The sequence below is a fragment of the Bos grunniens genome, chromosome 6, assembly GCF_055505025.1.
Source record: "Bos grunniens cultivar Pamir isolate PY7600 chromosome 6, Bosgru_T2T1.0, whole genome shotgun sequence".
Lineage (NCBI taxonomy): Eukaryota > Metazoa > Chordata > Mammalia > Artiodactyla > Bovidae > Bos > Bos grunniens.
The window spans coordinates 11,081,492-11,099,123 of record NC_141170.1 but is presented as its reverse complement, the minus strand read 5'-3'; the positions used below and the strand labels follow the sequence as shown (position 1 = coordinate 11,099,123).

Below are 17,632 nucleotides of genomic sequence, written 5' to 3'. Positions count from 1 at the left end.
TTTGGTGTCAAAATACATGGATCTAAGCCAGGGTTTCTTAACCTTGGCACTACGAACATTTTAGTCTGGACAGTTCTTTTCTGTAAGCAGTTGTATTTGTGTATGGCAGGATGTTTAATAGCATCCCTGGCCTCTGCCCACTAGATGTCAATAGCATAATCCCTCTAATGCGACAATTCCCAATCTCTGAACATCTCTAAATGTCCCCTGGAGGCAAAATTACCCTTGGTTGAGAACTAGGGGTTTAAAGTGATAGTTAACCACTTGTGAGATTCTGGTCAGTTCATTTTATTTCTCTGAGCTCAGTTGCCTCCATGTGGGACATGAATTATATTTTTCACCTGCACCATCAACCTCATCAGGTCAGTGCATAGTTCCAGTGAGATTAGAGAAAACCACATTGATAAAAGATCTATTATATGTGAGACATCCCACTAAGCTTCATCTTTTCTTGTTCAGTCTACCCACAATCTGTGAATACTGGTCTTGTCTCCATTTTACATATGCAGAAAGAGACTTTCAGAGAAATATGGTAACATGTTCAACTTTATAGATTCAGCAAACATGAGAGAGTAGAATTAAATGTAGGTTAATATTAAAAAAAAATGTGTATTGAAAAACCCTGAAGCTGTTTGGTAAACTCTAACCTATGGGACCTGTGGAAAATTTGACAGGTCATTTCACTTGTTTATTGGTCAATATTATTGCTTTGTGATACAGCGAACAACCACAAAATTATTTCTCTTTTGCTTAGCCAGGCACTAAGAGTGGGAAAGAAACTGGTAATACCAGTACATGCCCCAATCTGGAAAAGTTGAATAGACATTCCTTAATTTCCTTTGTGACTATGAAAATGAAAGTTCTTTCTTCACAGAGAGGAAACAACCTAGACATCATAAAAGAAATACCGATATCACCACTTCTTTTAAGATGAAAAGATAACATTTTATGCACATGACAGAGTAGGCAATGTTCAACCCTTGAATCTATCAAATCAGTATAATTTCATGGAGGATCAGCACTTTCAAGCTTTTACGATTTAACTGCTTTTAATGGTTTTTGGTAATTATACTGTTATCATCATTTTAAAATAAGTATAATTGGTACGCTCTTCAGGGATTGAACAGGAAAACATGGTATTGTTTTGCCACAGAGAGAGAGAGAGAGAGAGAGAGAGATTGATTGCTGGAGGAAGGAAAAAAGGAATGAAGGAAAAAAGGAAGAAGAAAGAGAGAGTATAAAAACCATTGCAAGAAATTACAGGTAAGGAAGCTATAAACCAACATCTTTTTCTTTGCAGAAGGAAAAAGTGTGCTGAAAGTGATGACAATTTGTAAATAACAGTCCTTTGGCCCCCCTGGAGATACTAGTTCAGCTGCAGCCACTGCCTTGGTCTCCCTTACTTTCCCAGAGACTCCGGGGGACAAAGTGTGGCTGTGTCCCCAAGGATCATCTCCAGGGCTGCCATTCACTCACAGGAAGAGGCTAGAATAGATCTGAGTTTGCCTTCTCAAAGGAACTTCATGCAGCTTGGGGACCTTCTCCCTTCTGTGGTTTTTGAAAGCTGTGGTGGTGGCTTGATTCCCTTGTTGTTTAGTCGCTGAGTTGTGTCTCTTTTACGGCCCCATGGACTGTAGCCTCTGTCCATGGGATTTCCTAGGCAAGAATACTGGAGTTGGCTGCCATTTCTTCTTCTAGGGGATCTTCCTGACCCAGGGATGGAACCCTTATCTCCTGCATTGGCAGGTGGATTCTTTTCTGCTGAGCCACCAGTGAAGTCCTTAATTTCATTGAGTGAGTGCATGAGTGAAGTTGCTCAGTTATGTCTGACTCTTTGTGATCCCATGGACCGTAGCCTACCAGGCTCCTCCGTCCATGGAATTTTCCAGCCAAGAGTACTGGAGTGGGTTGCCATTTGCTTCTCCAGGGGATCTTCCCAACCCAGGATCGAACCCAGGTCTCCCTCATTGCAGGCAGATGCTTTATCATTTGAGCCACCAGGGAAGCCCTGGTGATTCCATTACCTAAAGCTGATTGCCTTTCTCTGCTGCTGCAAGGCAGCTTGAACATGATAAAGTCCTATTGTTTTACATTAGAAAGAAAGTGTCCCCTTCCATTATTTCATTCAAGCCTCTAATCCAGTCTTTTACTTAGTCAGGACAGGGGTGAGTTATTTCCTGTCTGGAAGAACATTCTGGAGCCAAAAGAGATGGTGGTGAGTTTCTGGAGGGAATGTATGGCTCCTGGTGGGAGAGGTGGCTTCACCCCACCTTCTGGAACCTCTCAAGAGTCAGAGAACCAGACCTACCAGGGACACAGAGACTTCAGTTTGCAAGATTTTTTTTAAAAATTGTTATGTTTCTTTCCCTTCTTGGTCCAGATCACTTCTGCTTTTCGTTCACTGTGATTGGTTTAGCCAGATGCAGCAGTCATGTGTTCTGTAGTAGAAATCTGAATGATACCTAGGATGCGGACTTAGTTTCTGCTCCCTCACTAATTAGCTTTGTGATTTTAGGCAAAGACTTTCCCTTTCTGGGCCTATATTTCTTACAAACACTATGAAGAAGATATTGTAACTTTGCCACTGAAATTAAAAGACGTTTACTCCTTGGAAGGAAAGTTATGACCAACCTAGATAGCATATTGAAAAGCAGAGACATTACTTTACCAACAAAGGTCCGTCTAGTCAGGGCTATGGTTTTTCCAGTGGTCATGTATGGATGTGAGAGTTGGACTGTGAAGAAAGCTGAGCACCAAAGAATTGATGCTTTTGAAGTGTGGTGTTGGAGAAGACTCTTGAGAGTCCCTTGGACTGCAAGGAGATCCAACCAGTCCATTCTGAAGGAGATCAGCCCTGGTATTTCTTTGGAAGGAATGATGCTAAAGCTGAAATTCCAGTACTTTGGCCACCTCATTCGGAGAGTTGACTCATTGGAAAAGACTCTGATGCTGGGAGGGATTGAGGGCAGGAGGAGAAGGAGACGACAGAGGATGAGATGGCTGGATGGCATCACTGACTTGATGGACGTGAGTCTCAGTGAACTTTGGGAGTTGGTGATGGACAGGGAGGCCTGGCATGCTGTGATTCACGGGGTCACAAAGAGTTGGACATGACTGAGCGACTGAACTGAACTGAACTAGTCTCCAACTGATATTTTTTTTCTTCCCCTGCTATGAGATCTATGTATCAAATGAAATGTATGTTACTTGGAACTGGTGGTGGTGGTTTAGTCACTAAGTCATGTCCGACTCTTGCAACCCCATGCACTGCAGCCCTGCCAAGCTCCTCTGTCCATGGGATTCTCCAGGCAAGAATACTGGAGTGGATTGCCATTGCGGACTTCAATTTATGGAACATGTATAGATCTTCCCTGCAGCTCAGATGGTAAAGAATCTGCCTAAAATGCACAGTTTTGCCAAGAAAATGCACTGGTCATAGCAAACACCCTCTTCCAACAACACAAGAAGAGGACTCTACACATGGACATCACCAGATGTTCAATACCAAAATCAGATTGATTATATTCTTTGCAGCCAAAGATGGAGAAGCTCTATACAGTCAGCAAAAACAAGACTGGGAGCTGACTGTGGCTCAGATCATGAACTCCTTATTGCGAAATTCAGACTTAAATTGAAGAAAGTGGGGAAAACCACTAGACTATTCAGGTATGATCTAAATCAAATCCCTTATGATTATACAGTGGAAATGAGAAATAGATTTAAGGGACTAGATCTGATAGGGTACCTGATGAACTATAGATTGAGGTTTGTGACAGTATACAGGAGACAGGGATCAAGACCATCCCCAAGGAAAAGAAATGCAAAAAAGCAAAATGGCTGTCTGGGGAGGCCTTACAAATAGCTGTGAAAAGAAGAGAAGTGAAAAGCAAAGGAGAAAAGGAGAGATATAAGCATCTGAATGCAGAGTTCCAAAGAATAGCAAGGAGAGATAAGAATGCCTTCTTCAGCGATCAATGCAAAGAAATAGAGGAAAACAACAGAATGGGAAAGACTAGAGATCTCTTCAAGAAAATCAGAGATACCAAAGGAACATTTCATGCAAAGATGGGCTCGATAAAGGACAGAAATTGTATGGACCTAACAGAAGCAGAAGATATTAAGAAGAGATGGCAAGAATACACAGAAGTCTGTAGAAAAAAGATCTTCACAACCCAGATGATCACGATGGTATGATCACTGACCTAGAGCCAGACATCCTGGAATGTGAAGTCAAGTGGGCCTTGGAAAGCATCACTACGAACAAAGCTAGTGGAGGTGATGGAATTCCAGTTGAGTGCTTTCAAATCCTGAAAGATGATGCTGTGAAAGTGCTGCATTCAATATGCCAGCAAATTTGGAAAACTCAGCAGTGGCCACAGGACTGGAAAAGGTCAGTTTTCATTCCAATCCCAAAGAAAGGCAATGCCAAAGAATGCTCAAACTACTGCACAATTGCACTCATCTCACACGCTAGTAAAGTAATGCTCAAAATTCTCCAAGCCAGGCTTCAGCAATACGTGAACCGTGAACTTCCAGATGTTCAAGCTGGTTTTAGAAAAGGCAGAGGAACCAGGGACCAAATTGCCAACATCTGCTGGATCATGGAAAAAGCAAGAGAGTTCCAGAAAGACATCTATTTCTGCTTTATTGACTATACCAAAGCCTTTGACTATGTGGATCACAATAAACTATGGAAAATTCTGAAAGAGATGGGAATACCAGACCACCTGACCTGCCTCTTGAGAAATTTGTATGCAGGTCAGGAAGCAACAGTTAGAACAGGACATGGGACAACAGACTGGTTCCAAATAGGAAAAGGAGTATGTCAAGGCTGTATATTGTCACCCTGCTTATTTAACTTCTATGCAGAGTACATCATGAGAAACGCTGGGCTGGAAGAAGCAGAAGCTGGAATCAAGATTGCTGGGAGAAATATCAATAACCTCAGATATGCAGATGACACCACCCTTATGGCAGAAAGTGAAGAGGAACTAAAAAGCCTCTTGATGAAAGTGAAAGTGGAGAGTGAAAAAGTTGGCTTAAAGCTCAACATTCAGAAAACGAAGATCATGGCATCTGGTCCCATCACTTCATGGGAAATAGATGGAGAAACAGTGGAAACAGTGTCAGACTTTATTTTTTTGGGCTCCCAAATCACTGAGGATGGTGACTGCAGCCATGAAATTAAAAGACGCTTACTCCTTGGAAGAAAAGTTATGACCAACCTAGATAGCATATTGAAAAGCAGAGACATTACTTTGCCAACAGAGGTCTGTCTAGTCAAGGCTATGGTTTTTCCTGTGGTCATGTATGGATGTGAGAGTTGGACTATGAAGAAGGCTGAGCACCGAAGAATTGATGCTTTTGAACTGTAGTGTTGGAGAAGACTCTTGAGAGTCCCTTGGACTGCAAGGAGATCCAACCAGTCCATTCTGAAGGAGATCAGCCCTGGTATTTCTTTGGAAGGAATGATGCTAAAGCTGAAATTCCAGTACTTTGGCCACCTCATGCGAAGGGTTGACTCATTGGAAAAGACTCTGATGCTGGGAGGGATTGGGGGCAGGAGGAGAAGGGGACGACAGAGGATGAGATGGCTGGATGGCATCACTGACTCGATGGATGTGAGTCTCAGTGAACTTTGGGAGTTGGTGATGGACAGGGAGGCCTGGCGTGTTGCGATTCATGGGGTCGCAAAGAGTTGGACACGACTGAGTGACTGAACTGAACTGAACTGAACTGAAAATGCAGGAGACCTGGGTTGGATCCCTAGGTCAGGAAGATCCTCTGGAGAAGAGAATGGCAACTCATTCCAGTGTTCTTGCCTGGAGAATCCCAGGGACAGAGGAGCCTGGTGGGCTACAGTTCATGGGGTCGCAAAGAGTTGGACACGACTGAGCGACTAACGCTGCTACTGCTACTGCTCCTGCAGGAGCAAGCAGCTGAGTTGGCTGATGTGGTTGGCTGAGCAAAGGGCGGAGAAATAAGTGAGCTTCTGGCCCTAAGGGGGCCCCTTCCCACCAAAAGCAGGCCCCCGAGGCTTCCAAACAGGTTTTTGCAGCACAACCAAAAGGAATGTGGAAATCCCTAAGCAGTATATTCACACATGTTGTACACATTCTTTAAAAGTACTCTGTACATGAAAAGAGATACGGAAAAGCCCCTAGCAAAACTGGAAGGATGTAGTTGTGTTACTGTGATGGTTATGGTCTTTGCATGGAGCGAAAGGACCCTTGTTTCTGACCTACAGAGGCCTGTGGGCTGCTGGCTTTGCCCAACATTGACTAAGACAAAACCAGAGGCAGAGCTTCAGAAAGGTGGCTTGATTTTCTTTGGTGAAAGTAAGAGTTTGAAAAAATATTGAGTGACTCAAGGAAAGAGGGGAGAAGGCAATGGCAACCCACTCCAGTACTCTTGCCTGGAAAATCCCATGGACGGAAGAGCCTGATAGGCTACAGTCCATGAGGTCACAAAGAGTTGGACACGACTGAGCGACTTCACTTTCACTTTCACTTTCCTGCATTGGAGGAGGAAATGGCAACCTACTCCAGTATTCTTGCCTGGAGAATCCCAGGGACAGAGGAGCCTGGTAGGCTGCCATCTATGGGGTTGCAGAGTCGGACACGACTGACGTGACTTAGCAGCAGCAGCAGCAGCAAGTAAAGAGACTGTGAGAGAAAGAGAGATCTGAATGGCTTTCCTTAATAAAGCATTTCCTCCAATTGAAAGGAAAACACAGAAGCCAGGGTAACCAGGAACCACCCTGATGGGTTTATCGCCAGCTGCCTCCCCCAAAATTCCTCTAAATGCTAGATCAGTGCGGGAAAGACTTGCTGACACTGGTGGCTGGAAGGATGACAGAGAAGCTTGCCTGATGGCAGAGCTCGTCTCACTATGCTCCTTGCAGGTAAGGATTTATTCATTTGCTCATGCATTCACTCATTCATTCAATTAGGAATACTGCAGTCTGTACACAAGATGTATGTGTGTGTGTGTATGTGTGTGTATTAGTTGCTTAGTCGTGTCCGACTCTTTGCAACCCCGTAGACTGTAGCCCACCAGGCCCCTCTGTCCATGGGCCTCTCCAGGCAAGAACACTGGAGTGGGTTGCCATTTCCTTCTCCAAAAGAAACTATAGAAAGAAAGTGAAGTTGCTCAGTCATGTCCGACTCTTTGCGACCCCATGGACTGTAGCCTCCCAGGCTCTTCCATCCATGGGATTTTTCAGGCAAGAGTACTGGAGTGGGTTGCCATTCCTTCTCCAAAAGGAACTATAGAAAGAAAGAAAGTAAAGTCGCTCAGTCGTGTCCAACTCTTTGCGACCCCATGGACTGTAGCCTACCAGGCTCTTCCATCCATGGAATTTTCCAGGCAAGAGTACTGGAGTGGGGTCCCATTTCCTTCTCCAGGCACACAAGATAGAACACCTCTATTTTCAAGTTCACCAGTTAGTGAGCTCCCTACGTGCTAGGCTTGAGAACATAGAGGTGAGCCAGATTTCACAGGTTCATCCATCTCTAGGAATCTTAAGGCAGCAGGCACGTCCTTTGTGAGAAGCCCCCAGTCTGGATGAGGTTCCCGTCCATCATAGGTGCTCCTGAGGTACTTTGCCCTCAAGCGTCACCACACACACTGCAATGGGAGCTCTGGGCTCTGCTCCCCACAGCTCTGGTCCCAGAGAGCTGAGCATAACACCCGGCAGCTAGTAGGTGCTCAATGAATAATGGTTGGAAGACTGTAACAGTACTTCTCACAGCACTCTATGCCATCCAGTCACTTTTCTTCCTTCTTTCTAGTTTAATTTTTTATTATTTATGTGTTTTTTTAAATTGAAGTATAGTTGATTTAAAATGTGTTAGATTCAGGTGTACAGCAAAATGATTCAATTATACATGTACGTATATCTGTTCTTTTTCAGATTCTTTTCCTTTGTAGGTTATTATAAAATATTGAGTATATTTTCTTGTGCTGTACAGTAGATACTTAGAGTTTATGTATTTTATATACAGCATTACTTGCATATGCTCTGTTGCTCAGTCACGTTGGACTCATTGCAAATAGCTGAGCAGAATCCTCTGTCCATGGAATTCTCGAGGCAAGAATACTGGAATGGGTTGCCATTTCCTCCTCTAGGGGATCTTCCTGACCCAGGGATCAAACTCCTGTCTGCTGAGGCTCCTGCATTGGTAGGCTTATTCTTTACCGCAGAGTGACCTGGGAAGCCCCTACAGAGTAGTGTGTATAGGGTAATCCTGTTTTCCTAATTTATCCCTCTCCCTCAACCGTGAGCTGTTTACTATGTCTGTAGGACTATTTCTGTTTTGTAAATAAGGTATTTTGTATTTTTAATAGATTTCACATATAAGGGTTATCATATGGTATTTGTTTTTTCTATATTCCTTTTCTAGCCTTGCAAGGCCTGTGAGCTCTGGAAGGGCAAAACCCTGCCTCTTTCTGCCTGACCACAAATGAATGATCCCTTCTAGTGATGCACGATGAGCCTGGCCTGAGCTCAGATCCAGGACTCTGCCACATCCGGCAGTGAGTGTATCCTGTTTCAATTTCCTCAAAACATGAAAATGATTTCCACATCCAGAGCTACTGAAAAAAATTAGAAAGAATGCCTGTGACCTGCCTGGGACACACCATAGCAAATGATGGGCACACAATAATTACTCACTATTAATAGAAACTTCAATTTGTTTAAACTTCTAAAGCTCATTGAATTGGCAGAAAAAACAGCCTCTTTCTCTCTAGAGAACTTGTAGTTACACTTCTGCCAGATTCACCAGTCTGTAACATTTTGCCACATTTGGTTTATTGTCCTCCATACATACATACAGCTAAATATCCATACACACATGTATCTTCATATACATGCACCTATGTATGTGTGAATTATAAATTCCAAAATATTGTTTTTCTGAGCCATTTGAAAGTAGGTTACTTATATTCTACCCTTTTACTTATTAATATTTTGGTGTGTAATTCCTAGGAATAAGAATATTCTCTTAAGTAGCCACACTACTGTTTCATTGGGGCTTCCCTGATAGCTCAGTTGGTAAAGAATCTGCCTGCAATGCAGGAGACCCTGGTTTGATTCCTGGGTCAGGGAGATCCACTGGAGAAGGGATATACTACCCACTCCAGTATTCTTGGGCTTCTCTTGTGGCTCAGCTTGTAAAGAATCCACCTGCAATTCGGGACACCTGGGTTCAGTCCCTGGGTTGGGAAGAGCCCCTGGAGAAGGGAAAGGCTACCCACTCCATTCTCTTCTGGCCTGGAGAATTCTATGGACTGTATGGTCCATGGGGTCACAAAGAGTTGGACACGACTGAGTGACTTTCACTTCACTTTCACTGTTCCATTTAGGAAATTTAACATTATTACAATACTTTCATTAAATCTACCTTCCAATATCACATATTTGTGAATTGTCCCATGATATCCTTTAAGCCCTTTCTCTTTCAGTACAGGGTCTGGTGGCCATTTGGTGGTCACGCCTATTTAGTCTCCTTTAATCTGGAAGGTTTCTCAGCCGTTAAAGAATCCAGACAAGTTGTAGAATGTTAACTGTGGGTTTGCCTGATTTTTCCCTTTTGATTAGATTCAGGTGACTTGTAAGGAATGGTGTTTCCTCCTCAACACGTTACATCCAGAGGCTATGGTCTCCACCTGCTCCTCACTGCTAAAGGTAATTCTGAGCACAAAGCCTAAGTGTCATCTGTTCTCACCAGCATATGGTGACTGGCCTTCCTTTTTCAACTAAGAAGCAATCTGTGGGAAGACCCCTTTGACATCATGCCAGTATTCTGCTCCTCACCACATCTTCCCCTAGATCTGGGTCAGCACTGATGATCCTTGCCTACTGGGTCCTCCCTAGGATGGATCAGCATTGTGATTCCAGTACTCCAGCGCTCCCCACTTTTTTTTTTTAAGTTATTTATTTTTGGCTGCACTGGCTCTTCATTGCTGTGCGTGGGCTTTCTCTAACTGTGGTCCATGGGCTTCTCATTGCAGTGGCTTCTCTTGTTGCAGAAATTTGGCTCTAGGTGCAAGGGCTCAGTAGTTGTGGCACATGGGCTTAGCTGCCCCACGACCTGTGGAATCTTCCCAGGGATCAGACTCATGTCCCCTGCTTTGGCAGATGGATTCTTAATGCCTGGGCCACCAGGGAAGACCCCTCTCTCCACTGTCATCCCAGGCATTCTACAATAAGAAAGAACTCTGTGAGTAGGCAAGTTGATGAATCTAAGGATATTTATCCTATTGTCAGAAGAGAACGGGACAAGTGTGTTGGTAAGAGAGCAAGCTGGAGATGAAGATTTATATGTTAACCCCTGAGAAGCCCCGAGAATGTCTCAGAACAAAGAGAAATAAAGCCACGGGATCATGGGAAACTCAGCACAGGAATCAGAAAGAAGTTGCAGTTGCAGGAGATTCAGTGGTTCGGGGAGAACCTGGGCAGGAGCTACAGGCAAAAGGATGGGTCAGATCCCACTGGGGCCACATTTCAAATGGTTGAGGAAACTCTCTCTACCTTTAACCCTGTTTGTTCTTCCATAAAACTGTGATCATCGTACTGATGTCATAGCATTTCCCCACATTCTGGACAGAAATTGGATCTAAAGCATACTATATAACATCATGTAGGTGCTCATTAAATGAGAACCCCTTTTCCTTCTTCTCTTCCCTGTGTGTTGGTCAAATGTTGTCATGGAAACACACCTCTCTGCTTACTCCAAGGTCTCTTTAAAATTGTTGGGATTACTTCAAAAGTTTGGTGTTTAAAAAAAAATCTGAAATGAGAAATTCTGAAGGTGAATAATATGCTATATTTCCTGCTAATAGTAAGTTAAATGCTCAAAAGCCACTTCTGAGCTTAACTAGGAAGTCTCAGAGATGCTTACATTTCAAAACTGTCCTAATTATTTTTGGTCAATTAAATATGACAAACATGATTTTGCATGATGATAATGATATCACCATTTTATTAGTATCAACAAAATACAATCATAATAATGACTGCTTTTCAAATTGAATATGTAGTATTTTTGCTACCTCCTTTTCCATCCTCACAACTGTTTTGTTGGTATTCTTTCCATTTTACAGATGAAGACGCTGAGACTCAGAGTGTCCATGAGATGTGCCAAAAGTCTTATTGCTGGAAAGGGGCAATAAGTATACTTTTTCTCCAGAATGTATATACTTTGCATTCCAGGTTACTTCTGGACAGTGATTTCATTTCAATGTGTTGAAAAGAATGTGTTTTCCATTTGTTTCTTCCAAGCTTGATTTAGGATAACCAAGTGCAATCAATCATCTGACTGAGGCAGAGATGGTTATTTCTCAACAAATATTCTGGGCATCTCCCTTCATTTCTCACCTGCACTTGCCATTAGGTTGAGGCCAATGATTCCTTCTGTCCAAAGAATCTGAAACAGAATGATACATTACTTCCAGGTGGAGACAGTTAACAAGCCAGTGTGCTTCTCCCCCGTTTATCTTCCCCATGCTAAAGTGACCTTAGAAGGAACATGCTAAAGAGGCTAAATTATAAGCTGAAGAAACCCTGGATCTCTGAATCACAGGATGGAGGAGCATCCCAGGCAAGCCACATCAGACGTTGTGTGTGGAAGAAATCGACTTCCATTTTTTCTAAGCCCCCATGATCGTAAAGTATATTTGTTACTGCAGCACAATGTAGCCTACCCTGACTGACACGCTAGGGGATCGTTTTTTGGTGGCCAGTTATCACGGAAGGCATAAGAATCTCATAATTTGGGGTTACAAAGTGGCTAGGGGACTCCACGAAAATGAATGACCTAACCTCTCTCTCTCTCTCTCTCTCTCTCTCTCTCTCTATATATATATATATATATATATATATATATATATAAAAGCAAATCTACCATCATCTTGTTCTTTAGAGCTGGAGGTGGAGGTGTAAAGAAATAGAAACTCCTTCCTTTTCTGTACTGAGATATAGGTTAAGCTAAATAGGAAAAAAAAAAATCTTTCTCCTCCAACCCAGAAGGACAGAGAAAGAAGGATCTGTAGGAAGAGGCAGGCATATACTTGGGAGAACATTTTAAATATTGTTACCACAAAAAGCATCTGTAAACATCAGAATCTAAAAGAAAATAATCACAACTAACGAGATGTAACCTGATTAGAGAAAATCATTTCAAAAAATCACTGTGGGTTTTCACTTCTGCACTGGAAGGCTAAGCTTTGCCTGAATCTTATTAATAGGAGAATGATGCCAAGATAACTAGGACTGATAAGGGATAAATACACTTTGGCTTGATTCAACTGCAAATATCACATGTTTTGAAAGATTATTATAAGTGACTCTCAAATTTGGATAATTCGTTTCTAAAGTAAGTTTTGTTGGCCTATAAAAATATTTTTCAATTTCCCTAAATGAGAAATGGGAGAAAGAGGTTAATTAAAAGTCAACTGAAGACTACTTAGGCACTTAAAGATGTAATTTCTTGAGCTTCAAACTTAAATAGCTCAAGCTATAAAATAGCTGACTTTTATGATTCATGACTTTACTCTTTAAACATTGGTTTTTATTTCCTTGGTTTGATTTAAATCCTATCCTAAAACTTTGCAGAATCTTAGGTTTTGAATAACCAACCACGTCCGCATTTACTTTTTTTTTTTTAACTTTACAATATTGTATTGGTTTTGCCATATATCAACATGAATCCACCACAGGTATACACGTGTTCCCCATCCTGAACCCTCTTCCCTCCTCCCTGCCCGTACCGTCCCTCTGGGTCATCCCAGTGCACCAGCCCCAAGCATCCAGTATCGTGCATTGAACCTGGACTGGCGACTCGTTTCATATATGATATTATACATGTTTCAATGCCACGTGTGAATGAGTCTAAGTTTGCAAGCAGAGAGATCACTAAGATCGAAAGAGTCTCTTTAATACCTCAGAACGCTGATTGCAGGTTTCTTCAAATCTTCTAACTTATGCTCTCTCTGCTGCCTCTCTGCCTCCCACTCTCACACCTTCCCTCTCCCTGTGTGAATTATCCAGCTGATACCCATCTTTCAGAATCCCACTCATTCCTCTTGATCCAGTTCAAACTGCTGTCGCTTTGAGATATGTTTCCTCATCATGACGGTCTTTCATTTCCTTGATTTTCTGTTATATTATCTGGGGGAAACCACTGGTCATTCCACAAAGCTCGTATTGTGTTGTTAAGTGTCTTTTTGCATTTACGTGCCCTATCTCCTTATTTACCCTGTAGATTTCCTGGGATCTGCCACTCTCTCCAGTGCCCTGTAGAACATCTGTAGTTTTGGCCTGATACTAGATGGAATTGCCAAAGCTCTCATGTGGTGCCTGCATTCAGGATTTATGTTCAGCTCTGTCTCCAGATGGACAGGGAGGCCTGGTGTGCTGCAGTCCATGGGGTCACGAAGAGTCGGGCATGACTGAGAGACTAAACTGAACTGTCTCCAGTACTAAGTTGGAGGGGCAGTAGTAGTCATATACTCCAGCCCGGAAAGAAGGTCAATGTCCAAAGCCCAAGGCCAGCTGTTTAGTCCCTCAGTCATGTCTGATTCTTGGTGACTCCATGGACTGTAGCCCACCAGGCTCCTCTGTCCATGGGATTTCTCAGGCAAGAATCCTGGAGTGGATTGCCATTTCCTTCTCCAGGGGATCTTCCTGACCCAGGGATTGAACCTGTGTCTCCTGCATTGGCTGGCAGGTTCTTTACCCCTGTGCCAGCAGGGAAGGCCAGCTGTAGACTCTTGCCATTGAGTGAGACAGATTGCAGGGCCGTGATGACAGACAGGAAATCCTGGCTAGAGTTTAAATGTGTTCAGGAGACATATTTGGAGTTTGCCATATTAAAAATGAAACCTTGTTTATTAATATTTAATGACAACTTTGAGCATGCATTAAAGGAAGACTAAGAATTTTCTGTACTTGCTAATAGAGTCTGAGAAACTCAGCTCATTATGGGCAAGTGATTCATATGACACAGCAGGTAAGCCTTGTTTTACCTTGAAGAACACCTTCCAGAACTTTTAAGACTGGGAGATCTGATGTTCTCGCCAGGCTTCAAGCCATTGTACATATTTCCCATCTGTCTACAAGTATCCTTCGCTTTACCAGGATAACTTCTTTGTTAGAAGGGTTTTTGTTTGATTTTGTTTTGCATTGTAATCTTTATAAGGGCAACTTCACACACCTTAAATATCTTCTTTTTGGAGAAGCAAAGAGTTCTTTTTTCCCATCTTTGTTCCTCACCCTGAGTTAAGTTACTTGTTTCTATCATATGCATCCTGTACTTCCACTATGGTAGCAGTTTTCTACTGTGATTTCTTTATTTAATTAGCCCCTTTCTTGATAGCCTAAGTATGTGTGTGTGCCCTCAGTCATTTCCAATTCTTTGAGACCCTTTGGACTGTAACCCGCCAGGTTCCTCTGTCCAGGGGATTTCCAAGGCAAGAATATTGGAGTGGGTTGCCATTTTCTTCTCCAGTGGATTTTCCCAACTCAGGGATCGAATCCCCCTATCTTGCATCTCCTGCATTGGCAGGTGAATTCTTTACCAGCTGAGCCACCAGGGAAGTCCCCGTGATAGCATAAGCTCTATGAACGCAGAAACCAAGCCTTTCTTGTTAACTGCTGAATCATTTTCCCCTTACACAGTGCCTTGATATATCAGGCACTCCAAAAATATTTGTTGAAAAAAAATAAATATAGTTTCCAAACTTCGGAGATGAAAGAGGAAAAAATTCAGGCAAACTAAACTGAAGTTGTGCCTTTCAGTTCAACCTAGCTAAAATCCTTCACATTATTGAAGAAGAAATTGACATTTACGCAAAAAATCTAACTGTGCAGTGTTTATACAATGCATTTATCAGGAAGACAGTAAGCTATTTAAAGTTCTCATTTTGTGGGTGAATTTTACATTTTTACCTACATGGGATGTGTTGTCCTAAATTTTCCTGAACAAACCATTTAATAGATGTGTCTAGATTCTGTAGCCCCTACCTGATTACTGCAGTTAAACCTTGTCCCCAGAATAGAGATGCATTTGTGTGTTCCCTTTTTACAAGGGAGACATGACTAATACTTGTTAATGCTTATATTAGTAGCACAAACTCACAGCTGTTGAGTACTTATTATGTATTAGTTACTGTTCTAAAGTGTTTACATCAATTATTAGAGACCACAACCCCTGTATGAGATCAGCACTATTATTATCTTAATTCATTAATTTATACACCAGACACATATTGGGTTCCTGCCACATACAATGCATTGAAATGAAAATGAAAGTGAAAGCCACTCAGTTGTGTTTTACTCTTTCCAACTCCATGGACTATACAGTCCATGGAATTCTCTAGGCCAGACTATTGGAGCAGGTAGCCTTTCCCTTCTCCAGGGGATCTTCAAAACCCAGGGGTTGAACCCAGGTCTCCCACATTACAGGCGGATTCTTTACCAGCTGAGCCACAAGGGAAGCCCAATGCATTGAGATGGGCATTAGGAAATATGATAGGGATTAAAATAAGTGTAACATTTTGGCCCATTGGAATTTACATCCTAGCAGAGCATAAGAGAGCAATAAGACAAACATCAATTAAGCTAAATGTTAAGAGTGTTACAAACAAGTGTAGCAAGGAAGGGAAAAGGGAGTGCTGGGTTATGCAATTTTTCAGAGAGAGTTCAGCGAAGGCTTTACTGATAAGGGAGATATGAGCAGAAATGGGGAGAAGGAAAGAGAGGGAGCCATTCAGATATCTGGGGGAAATAGCACGAAGAAAATCCTGGGGACATGGAATATTTGGGATCAGGAGTGAATTTCATGTAGTTAGAGTACAGGAGCTTCCTCATTGGTTCAGCAAGTAAAGAATCCACTTGCCATGCAAGAGACACAGGAGACGCATGTTTGATCCCTGGATCGGGAAGATCCCCTGGAGAAGGAAATGGCAATGCACTCCAGTATTCTTGCCTGGAGAATCCCATGAACAGAGGAGCCTGGTCAAATAAATGGGTTCCAAAGAGTTGGACATGACTGAGCAACTAAGCACATACATACATACATAGACATACTTACATAAATACATAGAGTACAAGAAATGAGTGAACAAGGAGAGCACTGTGAAGGAAGGAACAACTAACATGGGTCTTACAGATTATTTTGTGAAGGGCTCATTCTGAATGGCAGGGGATATTATTGGGGGGTTTGAGATGGAAATGACATGAGCTGGTTTGCATTTTAAAAGGGTATTCTGGTTTCAGTAGTAAAGCATTCACCTGCCAATGCACGAGACTCAAGAGACTCAGGTTCGATCTCTGGGTAGGGAAAATCCCCTGAAGTAGGAAATGTCAACCCACTCCAGTATTCTTGCCTGGAGAATTCCATGGACAGAGGAGCCTGGTGTGCTACAGTCCATCGGATCGCAAAGAATCTGAAGCAACTGAGTGACTGAGCACAGCAGAGCACCAAGCAGTGGTTGTGTTGAGAATAGATGGATGGGTCAAGGGCAGGGCCAGGAAGCCCAAATAGGGGACCATGGCAGTAATTCAGAGACGCGGACAGGTGGCTGAGACAGGGTTGTACTGGTGCAGGGGGTGAGAACTGCTTGGGTTCAGTGGTTTGTTTTTTGGTTGTTGTTCTTTTGGTTTATTTATTTTTTGAGGGGTAAAGCCCATGGGATCTGCTGATGAGTGGAATGTGGACTATGAGAGAATGAGAGAAATCAAAGACGACTCTAAAGCATTTGCGCAACTGTAAATGTTGAGTTGCTATTTACCGAGATGGGAAGAAAGAAGAAAGGACAGCTTTCGGATAAAAGATGGTGGGTTTAAACTCGGACAGTTTGGTCTTAGGTTCCTGTTGGAGTGCCAATAGAGATGTTAAAGAGGAACTGGATATATCTGGAGTTCAGGAGACAGTTTGGGGCCGGAGTCACAAATCTGAGAGACTTCAACATAGGAATGGCATTAAAACCCTAAAAAATGAAGTGGGCTTATCTGGGAAATAAGGAGCAGGGATTCAAGAACTGATACCTGGAGCAGTCAGTATTTGGGTGTTGTGTCCATTCAGGGAAATAGATGCTTGAGCAGTATAAGGGGCTCCTTAGCCGTTTTGCCAGTGAAAGATAAAGAGGGAAGATGCAGGAGAGGGTGGGAAAAGCCTTCAGGCCACAGAGCAGACCTGCCACCTCTGAATGGGCAGAGTCTGGAGGAAGCACACTTGTTAATAGGCAGAGTGAGACTCCGACTATGATGCAGTTTTTACAATGTCTTGGCAATCCCAAGGAGGAGATTCAATATGAAGTTTGCCCTTTAACAGAGCCCCAGGTTGGATCAATGGTGGTAGGATGTGTGTATCCATGCTCTGTCATTGACTAGGGCCATTGAAGGGCATAGGGCTTCCCTCACAGCTCAGTTGGTAAAGAATCCGCCTGCAATGCAAGAGACCCTGGTTCGATTCCTGGGTCAGGAAGATCCATTGGAGAAGGGATAGGCTACCCACTCCAGTCTTCTTGCGCTTCCCTGATGGCTCAGCTGGTAAAGAATCCACCTGCAATGTGGGAGGCCTGGGTTGGGAAGATCCCCTGGAGAAGGGAAAGGCTACCCGGTACT

The 17,632-nt window shown here is 42.9% G+C and overlaps 1 long non-coding RNA gene across 1 annotated transcript; it reads left to right on the top strand.

Annotated features, from left to right (window-relative positions):
- The first annotated feature begins 1,151 nt into the window (after positions 1–1,151).
- Positions 1,152–12,319, top strand: LOC147370269 (uncharacterized). Its single transcript, XR_015166089.1, has 4 exons — positions 1,152–1,263; positions 6,727–6,904; positions 9,605–9,691; positions 11,110–12,319. It is a non-coding gene; the product is annotated as an uncharacterized LOC147370269 (long non-coding RNA).
- Positions 12,320–17,632: the final 5,313 nt, after the last annotated feature.